This window comes from Dreissena polymorpha, chromosome 1, assembly GCF_020536995.1.
Source record: "Dreissena polymorpha isolate Duluth1 chromosome 1, UMN_Dpol_1.0, whole genome shotgun sequence".
NCBI classification, from domain to species: Eukaryota; Metazoa; Mollusca; class Bivalvia; order Myida; family Dreissenidae; genus Dreissena; species Dreissena polymorpha.
Window position 1 is genome coordinate 36,528,181 of NC_068355.1, and position 9,588 is coordinate 36,537,768.

At 34.9% G+C, this 9,588-nt stretch overlaps 1 protein-coding gene across 1 annotated transcript in view; it reads left to right on the forward strand.

The window, feature by feature from the left end:
- LOC127877004 (6-phosphofructo-2-kinase/fructose-2,6-bisphosphatase-like) overlaps window positions 1-9,588 on the forward strand; it is a 370,857-nt gene that overhangs the window by 215,095 nt on the left and 146,174 nt on the right. The gene's annotated exons all lie outside the window — the stretch shown is intronic.

The following is a 9,588-nucleotide window of genomic DNA, read 5'->3' on the forward strand; positions in this document are numbered from 1 at the left end:
TGGGTCGACTTGGGTTGACTTGGGTCGACTTGGGTCGACTTGGGGTGTCTTGGGTGACTTGGGTCACCTCGGGTGTCTTGGGGTCACCTCGGGTGTCTTAGGTGACTTGGGTCACCTCGGGTGTCTTACACCTATAGCAACGAGTCTGCAGTGTCTCCTCTCTGCGTTACGCAAGGAAGACAATCAATGTCCCCCCTCTGCGTTATGCAAGGAAGACAATCGGTCAGTGTTGTACAAGCGACAATCAGTAGCTTGACAGACTCAGGCTGACCTACGAGACCTGACACGTGCACTAACTGGAATGGAAACCTTTGACCCGGACTTATATACGAGTCTCTAGGCTACCCAGCAGGCTATGGTATGTTGTGCGCAAAGTTGCCAGGGTCACCTCCACTCGAAAGTATCCAAAGTCACAGAGATGTCCCTCGCTCAGGCTGACCTAAGAGACCAGAAACGTGCACTGTCTTATATTACCAATGAAAACCTGTGACCCGGACAAAGGTATGAGTCTCTTTTGAAGCTATCCAGCAAGCTATGGTTTATTGCGCAAAGTTGCTTGGGTCACTTCTACTCAAAAGGCATCCAAAGTCCCAGATAATTCCAATGGTATAAGGTCTCTAATTAATGCAACGTATTTAACGTTGTGAACTGTTCGACGATCGAACGCAGACTGCCCGCTCCCCATAAGAGCAGCGCTTTATATACTGATATATATACCACGTGACCCGCTTGCCAAAGACATCACCCTACTATTTCATGTAAACACAACCTTACCGTTTCAAACAGTAATTGTATAATACTGTGGCTATATTATGAAATACATATTGTGCATCTTAATAACCGACTTGTATTATTAAATCATCAAATTATGTACATAAAAATACAATGATCAATCCAAAATACACACGCTATTTGCGTGGAACGTACCGAATAGTTGAATGCTTGTTCGCGGGAAATGTACTTTCGTTTTGGTGTAAATAATAGGAAAGAACTCAAAGAATAATGAACCTAAAGGATAAAATACCGGCCAAAATCGTCACATAAGGTCATACAAAGAATTAAATGGCTTGAAGAGCCATTTTTTTTATTTATACACAGTCTCATATTTTACAGAACGTTGTGAAATTTGACTTGTTTTTTTCTACGTGTCATACCTCTAAGTCTCCCTTTAAAGCGAGATTATAGGATTTTGTATATGTATTAAATTGTAATATATTGATAAAATATTTTTCAGTAACACAAAATAGGCAAGAACAAATATACATTGAAGACGAATTTCATAAAATGCAGCAAATACAAATAAGCGCCCCGAGCCGATTGTGAGGAAGATATTTCGTACATATTTTCCTACGATAACCGAAGCATTCGTGTTTTATTAGGATCAGAGTTAGTGTTCGTGTGTCGTATGAATATATATCGCTGCAGGAATTTAAAATAAACCGTTAAACTAAATTTAGATTCACATCGTACATGCATGATATACATGCTGACGAATTCGACTGTATAGACATTTTCGATTTCAGAATTAAATATCTTATATTGAAATATATATATATATATATATATATATATATATATATATATATATATATATATATATATATATATATATATATATATATATATATATATATATATATATATATATATGTATATATATATATATATATATAATAAGTTTTTTTTACACATTTTATTAATAAATATTTGACAAAATCGTATAATCTAGCTTTAAAGAATAATTAAGAAATAATTATCTTCACAAGTCTGCATTTAGACGGGAATGAAATTGTTGAATGATGTTTGACGTGCAAATAATAGCGACATGATCAAATAAACTTCATATTTGTTAAAATATGTTTTAGCTTTTTTTGTTGATCTTTCGTAAACAATTATGACTTTACTTTGGTTTTAAATTGTTTGTTTTGTTAAATATTATTCATTTTTACCGAAACTGAAGACTTCATTATTGATTCTGAAAAATATGCCGTACTTACCTCCATTGATCTGATATAATGACAATAAATGTATCAAGCACATTTGTATCAAGTCGATATCAACGTAAAGGTGTAATAAAGAGAAAAATCACGGTCGTCATATGACCTAGCTTAGCGAATGAAAAATAAGTATTCTTTTCGAGGTAAGATAACGTTATTTCTGCCTTCAAAAGTGTTTCAAAAATGCATTTTATGGATAAGTTTTATAGCTAATTATTTCATTTTAATGGATAAAAATACATGGGACTTTTGTGGAAAACATATTTGTGAAAATTATGTCACTAGATAATAAAGAGTTCTTATGAAATGAATTATGTATTCATAGTTATGAATTTATAGTATATTATATTTACTTAATTCAATTTTTATTCGTCACTATGACATCACCCTACATAGCAAAAAGCATTCAGCGATTATATTCTATTCTACACTCGTTCAGTCGACGGCAGATGGTCCGGCTGGAGCGACTGGTCTGCCTGTGATGTGACATGCGCTACCGGAACCAAACATAGAGTCCGTACTTGTGATAGTCCTGCTCCTAATTATGGCGGTCAGCCACGCAATGAGACAGCGGATCAGTTCGAGCAATGGCAGGAGAAACCTTGTCCTGGTAAATGGCGATTTATCGATGATTTACATAGTATATAATATATGTATGCATTCAACTCGACCTTTAATACAATGTTTTTCCTGTCCTCGCTTTACAAGGGCTGGAAACATAAAGAGTTCCTATTAAACAGGTCCCCTTTAGCTCTCCAGCTCCATGTTCTCATTGTGAGGTTTTAGGATGTCGAAATGTCCGTCGTCCGTTTTGTGCATGCATGTTTCCGTCGACTTCTTCTTTAAAACCAGTATCCTCCTTTACCGCTATTCAGACTATTGTGCAATTTCACAGGAATGACCCTTGTGTCACCCTTATAAAAGTGGTTTTCACTGTTTTTGTCTTCTACATGTGTACTGTAGGTCTCTAGGGCGTTAACCAGATCTTACAAATAATGAAACTTCCAATTGTGGCCCCGATGTCTAACTTTTTCCTGCCCTTTGTGATTTTTGTTTTCCTTGTATGCTTTTTAGTGAAAACTCCTCCTGAAACTACACTGATTGGCATCTAGTATCAAATGGTTCCCCTCTAACAAGTTAGTTTAAAGTATATTAATCGAGCTTATACAATAATTGTGTAACTGTACATGTGTTTTATTAAATTGTATGTTTCTTCTTAAAAATATATAAACAATAGGTTTTCATACATATGCAAACGATTAAAAATGCGCAGTCAGTCGGTTATTCCGTTGGGTTTATTGTGTGTCTGTCGTTCTGCATTGAACGTATATGAATTTGTTGAGAAAACCTGTTTCATTTCTAAAGAAAAGTGCGTATGCAATCACCAGTATTTTTTTTTATATGCAAGACACTTATTTCATTTTCATGGTGTTGTTTAGGAGTTATGTGTTTTTTTAATTAAGCCGAACGATTGAACCTAAACTTGAAATATGTCATCATCATGAAGCATAGATGTGCAATTCACTGTTCTCTATTTATTTATAAGTTATGTGCCTTTGAGCTTAGCCATGGGCATAGCTGCTTAGCCTAGGGCAGATCAGTCGGAGTAACTTCAATCACGTTTGTGAAAATTATCTCATAACGACATCGGTTGTGATTACTTTAACAGCTATATTCTTTCCCTGCACAATACTGTTTAAGCAAGTATTAAATATTTAAGTTAATTAAACTTTCAGCGCTCTTTAATTATTAGAATAATTAAAAATTTACTCATTATACAATAAACAAGTAATACTTAACACAACGAAATATCTTAAAACGTCGACATATATATATTATTAACCAGTCCGTATCAGGTTACAAAATAATATTATGTTTAAGGCACCATCGTGTTCTGAAAAGAAAAACAAGTTTGTTCTATCCATACACAAACAGCTGATGGTATTGGGGGGGCGTGGCAATTCTGGACCTCGTGTTCCGTCACGTGTCTCGACGGTACCCGGTCACGTTCCCGCCTCTGTGACTCCCCGGCCCCGCAACATGGCGGAAGCGATTGTAGAGGATATCCGAACAGTACAGAGAGGTGTACACCGCGTGACAATTGCGATGGTATGAAACATTTGCGGAATATTTGTGTCAATTGTAGGACACTCGGTCGTTGTTATCATATTTAAATCATGCACCCAACATAAACTATAATGAACTCTTTTTGCTCCATTGGACATAAAACGGTCGATGGTAATATGAACAAAGAACGTCAATTTGCGCATTCGCCTATCAAAAAAAAGTTTATTTCGTAAATAAAGGCCACCGGCCCAAAATACAGCATAAATTAGTAACACCATATTATTATTTTTGAGTTGTGATTACATCAAGTTTGAACATCAATTTTGTTCTAATATTTCTTTTTCATTATTTCAGTTACAAAAAAGGCTATGCTTTTTAATTTACTTTCATTAGAAATTTGCATAAGATTGCAAAAATGTAGGAAATTTTGTTCACCATTGGACCATGAAAAGATAAACAATGCCTTTCTTGGTTGAATCTTGGACATTTAAAAAATACATGAAACTCGTCTTCAATACATACATTATTAAAATAGACGGAACATTATGTACATATTCGTTGTTCTCTTGAAATTCCTAAATGCCGACCAATTTCAATTGCTAATTTATGGCTTGAACAACGGAATCTAGTAACTGACTTTCGAACATAAAATGGTATGTCGATAAACAAATATTTTTCTGGGTTAAGCATAGATTTGAATTTTTTGTAAGGATCACATCTTGATGAATTTCCTATAGTTTCAATCCAGTTCTGTGAATTACAATCAATCAATCTTTGTTTAAATGACATTAAGAATAATTCCACGTTTCCTATCTCTTGACTAATCCAAACACAACCAAATCCATATCGGTACAAAATATTTTTTACAGATGTTACCCAATTAGTTCTTCCGATTTCGTCATGTCGCTTTAACATAATATAACAATTTCTAGGATATCGATCATCTGTCATACTTATCAATTTACACCAATATTTAACGCATTTTACACGATGCTCTATACACAGAGGTAATCAACCACATTCTCCTAGTACAATGCTATCATTTACAGATTTATTTACACCAAGAAAATATTTACAATACTCGATTTGTACTTTTTCGAGAATGTCTTAGAATTCTATTCCATAAATCTCAGAGCCATATGTAAGTATAGGTTTTACCATTGAATCAAACAATTTAAAATATTCAGTGTATGAAAAATATCCAAAATTTCTTTGGTATGATTTAATAGCAAAAATAGATTTTCGGGCTTGGGCTGCAAGTTTTTCTTTCGCTTTTCACCATGATAATTTAGGTGTTAAAAAAAGACCCATGTATTTATATACAGATGTGACATTTACGGGATTATTTTTAAAGATCCAATTTTCGTATAATCTTAGCGGACCTCCGTTTCAAAAAACAATGATTTCCGTCTTTTGTTGGTTAATTTTCACAAAATTCCGATATAGAGTTTACTTGTGATTGTAGCTCGATCGCAGTATCAGCGCAGCTCGCAACGTCATCGGCAAAAAGAATGCAAATTATATCGGAAATGTCTTCGATGATAAAAAAATACCCCTATGACCTTGAGATTTTAGAAAGGTAGACAACTCGTTCATGTATAAATTAAAAATTATTGTACTGGCTACGTCCCCTTGCCTAGTACCGATGTAACAATTGAAGTTTTGCGTGACATTTTTATCATTTATCCGTACACATCCGCGTAGATTTGAATACATGAATTTTAATACTTGAAAAAGCTTCCCTCTAACACCATTTTTACACATAGTTGTAAATAGTTCATGAATAATCAAACTATCAAATGCTTTTTGAAAATCGACGTAAAGCACATAAAACCTACCACCAGGTTTGCACGTATATTTTTGAACCATGCTTTGAAGAGTAAATAAATTATCAATGGTTGAATATCCCTTGCGAAAACCGGCTTGTGATTCTTCTATTTTATTGTTTAAATCTGCCCATTTGCATAGTCTGTTGTATACGATATTGGAGAATATTTTATACATTACATTAATTAAAGATATACCTCTATAATTTGAGGGGTCATCTGTAGCGCCTTACTTATATACCGGCACAATTATACTATCCCGCCAAGTATTTGGGAAAAATTCTGTATTAAGAATCTTATTAAATAAATCGCGAAATAAAGGTGTTATCAGATGCATCGTACTTTTATAAAATTCCGCCCCAAGGCCATCGGTTCCTTGCGATTTTCTATCTTTGAGTTTTGAAATACTTTTTATTATTTCTTCGTTAGTGATTTCAGTGTTAAAAATTTGATCTTGATCCTCTTCAGTTTCGTTAACCTCTAGGTTTATATCATTTAGACTTGGTTGATTGTCTTTACAAAGAAGGCTTTTAAAATAGTCGTACCATGCTAATGGAGCTATATTACAAGAAACTTTGTTGTTCTTCTTATTACTACCTTTTATTATTTTCCAGAACAACTCTGGTTTAGTACGCGATAAAACAAATTCGTTCCGTTTCGTCGTTTGATACGCTTGATTTTTGGCAGAACACATATTTTTAAACCCTCTACGGAGTGATATATAGTATTGATAGTCCGATATATCATTACTTAACCGGAATCTTCTTAATGCTGCGTACTTCGTTTGTTTAGCTGCGTTGCAATCACTATCCCACCACGGTTGATTTACTGAAGTGGCCTTTTCATTAAGATAGTTTGTTTTATAATTAACCTTCATATCGGATGCAGCGTATTTGAATATATTTAATATTTTATCGATCGCTTCGTCAATATCCGTGCACGCGATTGCTTCCAATATTTGCGAATGTTAAATGTTAAAACTGTTTTCAAATACTCTCAGGAAATCTTGCTTTTGCGTGTCTTTCCATTTATACTTTTGTTTTTTTGGATAGTGTTCGATACCGTTATTTAAGTAATATTGATTGACGAAGTTAGCACGAATGATTTTCTTTTTGCCTAAAACTATTTAAGAGCTAAAAAGCATATGATCAGACTCGTCCCTCATCTCCACGCAAAAAAAAGGAAAATGAGACAATAGCTCAATGGATACAACATGGTAATCAACAACACTAGCGCCATTATATGTAAGACATGTAAAATTTCATAAAATCATCGTCGCTATGCCCATTTAAAATATGCATACCTAGCGTACAACAAAATTCAACGAGTGTTTTCTCAAAATTGTTATATCGTTCAGAGTCTTTATTATTACGTGTGCGATCAAAAGGATCCGTGTTATAATCAACCTCTATGTTAAAAATGTTATCCACATTCATCAGGTATATAATCTAATCATTTTTTTTTGTGCGTGCGTTTAAATCTTCTGCTAGGTATATACATGCATCAGCATAAAGTACTCTTAAAGAAGAAATATTGGAGTCAATAATAGTGATACCATTAATCTCATTCATTCTTTCATAAATTGGTGAACCTTCTTGTGATACATAGGCTTTATATAATATATTATCTTTTAAAGAGCTATAATTAGAACTTTTGATATACAGAACAATACAATCCTTATAGTTATGACATATTTGTGAAATAAAGCCATCTTTGAACAGCTCGTTTTTTACATACACGGCTTTTCCACCACTATTACGATATGCATTAGTTACTTTAATTCTCACAGAGTCAAAACATGTATAATTTGCTAATAAATCACAAAATTCATTGTTTTTCTCACCCCATGTCTCTAATAGACCTATGATGTCAAATGAAAATAAATAATTTACAAAGTCACAGTTATGTACAATTTTCCTAAGACCACACACATTCCATGTTATAATGGTAATGTTTTCTGTTGGGCCTTGACCTCGATCCTATTCCAACCCGCCTGTTGCCCCAGCTTCGCTTTCGCCATCGGACCGATCCGCCTCACTGCCATCGCGGTAATCCCCTCTCACCATATTTCGCTGGCTATTGTTCATGTGTGCATGTTGTCTTCCGCGGGTATTTCCAATTCTCATAATCTCCCCGGTCAAGTCGTTGTACTGGAACACCTCGCTATCAATAAATAGCTTGTCAAAACGCAGTGAAGCGTATTGTCCTTGTTTTCGCGCTTGAACTAATCGCTTTCCCAGTTCACGCCTGTGTAGTTGAACTCGCTCAGTAAAATCCCCGTGCACGGAAAATTGTGAATGCCTGTCCAAAACTTGCCTTGATTTTTAGCTCATCTATTTTTTGAAAAAAAAATATGAGCTATTGTCATCACCTTGGCGTCGGCGTCGGCGTTGGCGTCTGCGTCGGCGTCGGCGTCTGCGTCGATGTCGGCGTCCGGTTAAGTTTTGCGTTTAGGTCCACTTTTCTCAGAAAGTATCAATGATATTGCATTCAAACTTGGTACACTTACTTACTATCATGAGGGGACTGGGCAGGCAAAGTTAGATAACTCTGGCGTGCATTTTGACAGAATTATGTGCCCTTTTTATACTTAGAAAATTGAAAATTTTGGTTAAGTTTTGTGTTTAGGTCCATTTAATTCCTCAAGTATCAAAGCTATTGCTTTCATACTTGCAACACTTACTAACTATCATAAGGGGACTGTGCAGGCAAAGTAATGTAACTCTGACTGGCATTTTGACAGAATTATGTGCCCTTTTAATACTTAGAAAATTGAAAATTTGGTTAAGTTTTGTGTTTAGGTCCACTTTTTTTCCTACAGTATCAAAGCTATTGCTTTCATACTTGCAACACTTATTAACTATCATAAGGGGACTGTGCAGGCAAAGTTATGTAACTCTGACTGGCATTTGGACGGAATTATGGGCCCTTTTTAGTCAGAAAATTGAAAATTTGGTTAAGTTTTGTGTTTTGGTCCACTTTACCCCTTAACTATCATATATATTGCTTTCATACTTGGAACACTCGCAAACTATCATAAGGGTACAGTAAAAGGACAAATTGCATAACTCTGGTTGTCATTTTTACGGAATTATGGCCCTTTTTTGTCTTAGTAACTTTGAATATATGGTTAAATTTTATGTTTCGATCCACTTTACTTCTAATGTATCAAGGCTATTGCTTTCAAACTTCAAATACGTTCATGCTATCATGAGGTTACTGTACCTAGCAAGTTGAATTTTACCTTGACCTTTGAATGACCTTGACTCTCAAAGTCAAATTATTAAATTTTGCTAAAAATGCCATAACTTCTTTCTTTATGATTAGATTTGATTGATACTTTGACAAAACTACTCTTACCTGATATACCACAATAGACTCCACCCAAACCATCCCCCATGTCCTTCCCCCTGCCCCCCTCCACGAATCACCCCCCCCCCCCCTCCGAATCCCCCCCCCCCCCTAATTTTTTTGTTTTTAGATCATCTCACAAATGACCACCACACCGTGATGGACGTTGGCAATTGCTAATTTTCGGATACAATTCCTGTGTTTTGTCAAGGTCGGTTTTTCTTAGTTTTTCAGTGCTTTGTTTCAACCAATACAAAAGTTTGTCTGTTTGGATGGAACGTAATGTAAAATAAATCTATTTAACAAATCACGGTGACTGTATGAGTCGTATTGGCTGTCAAAAAGAA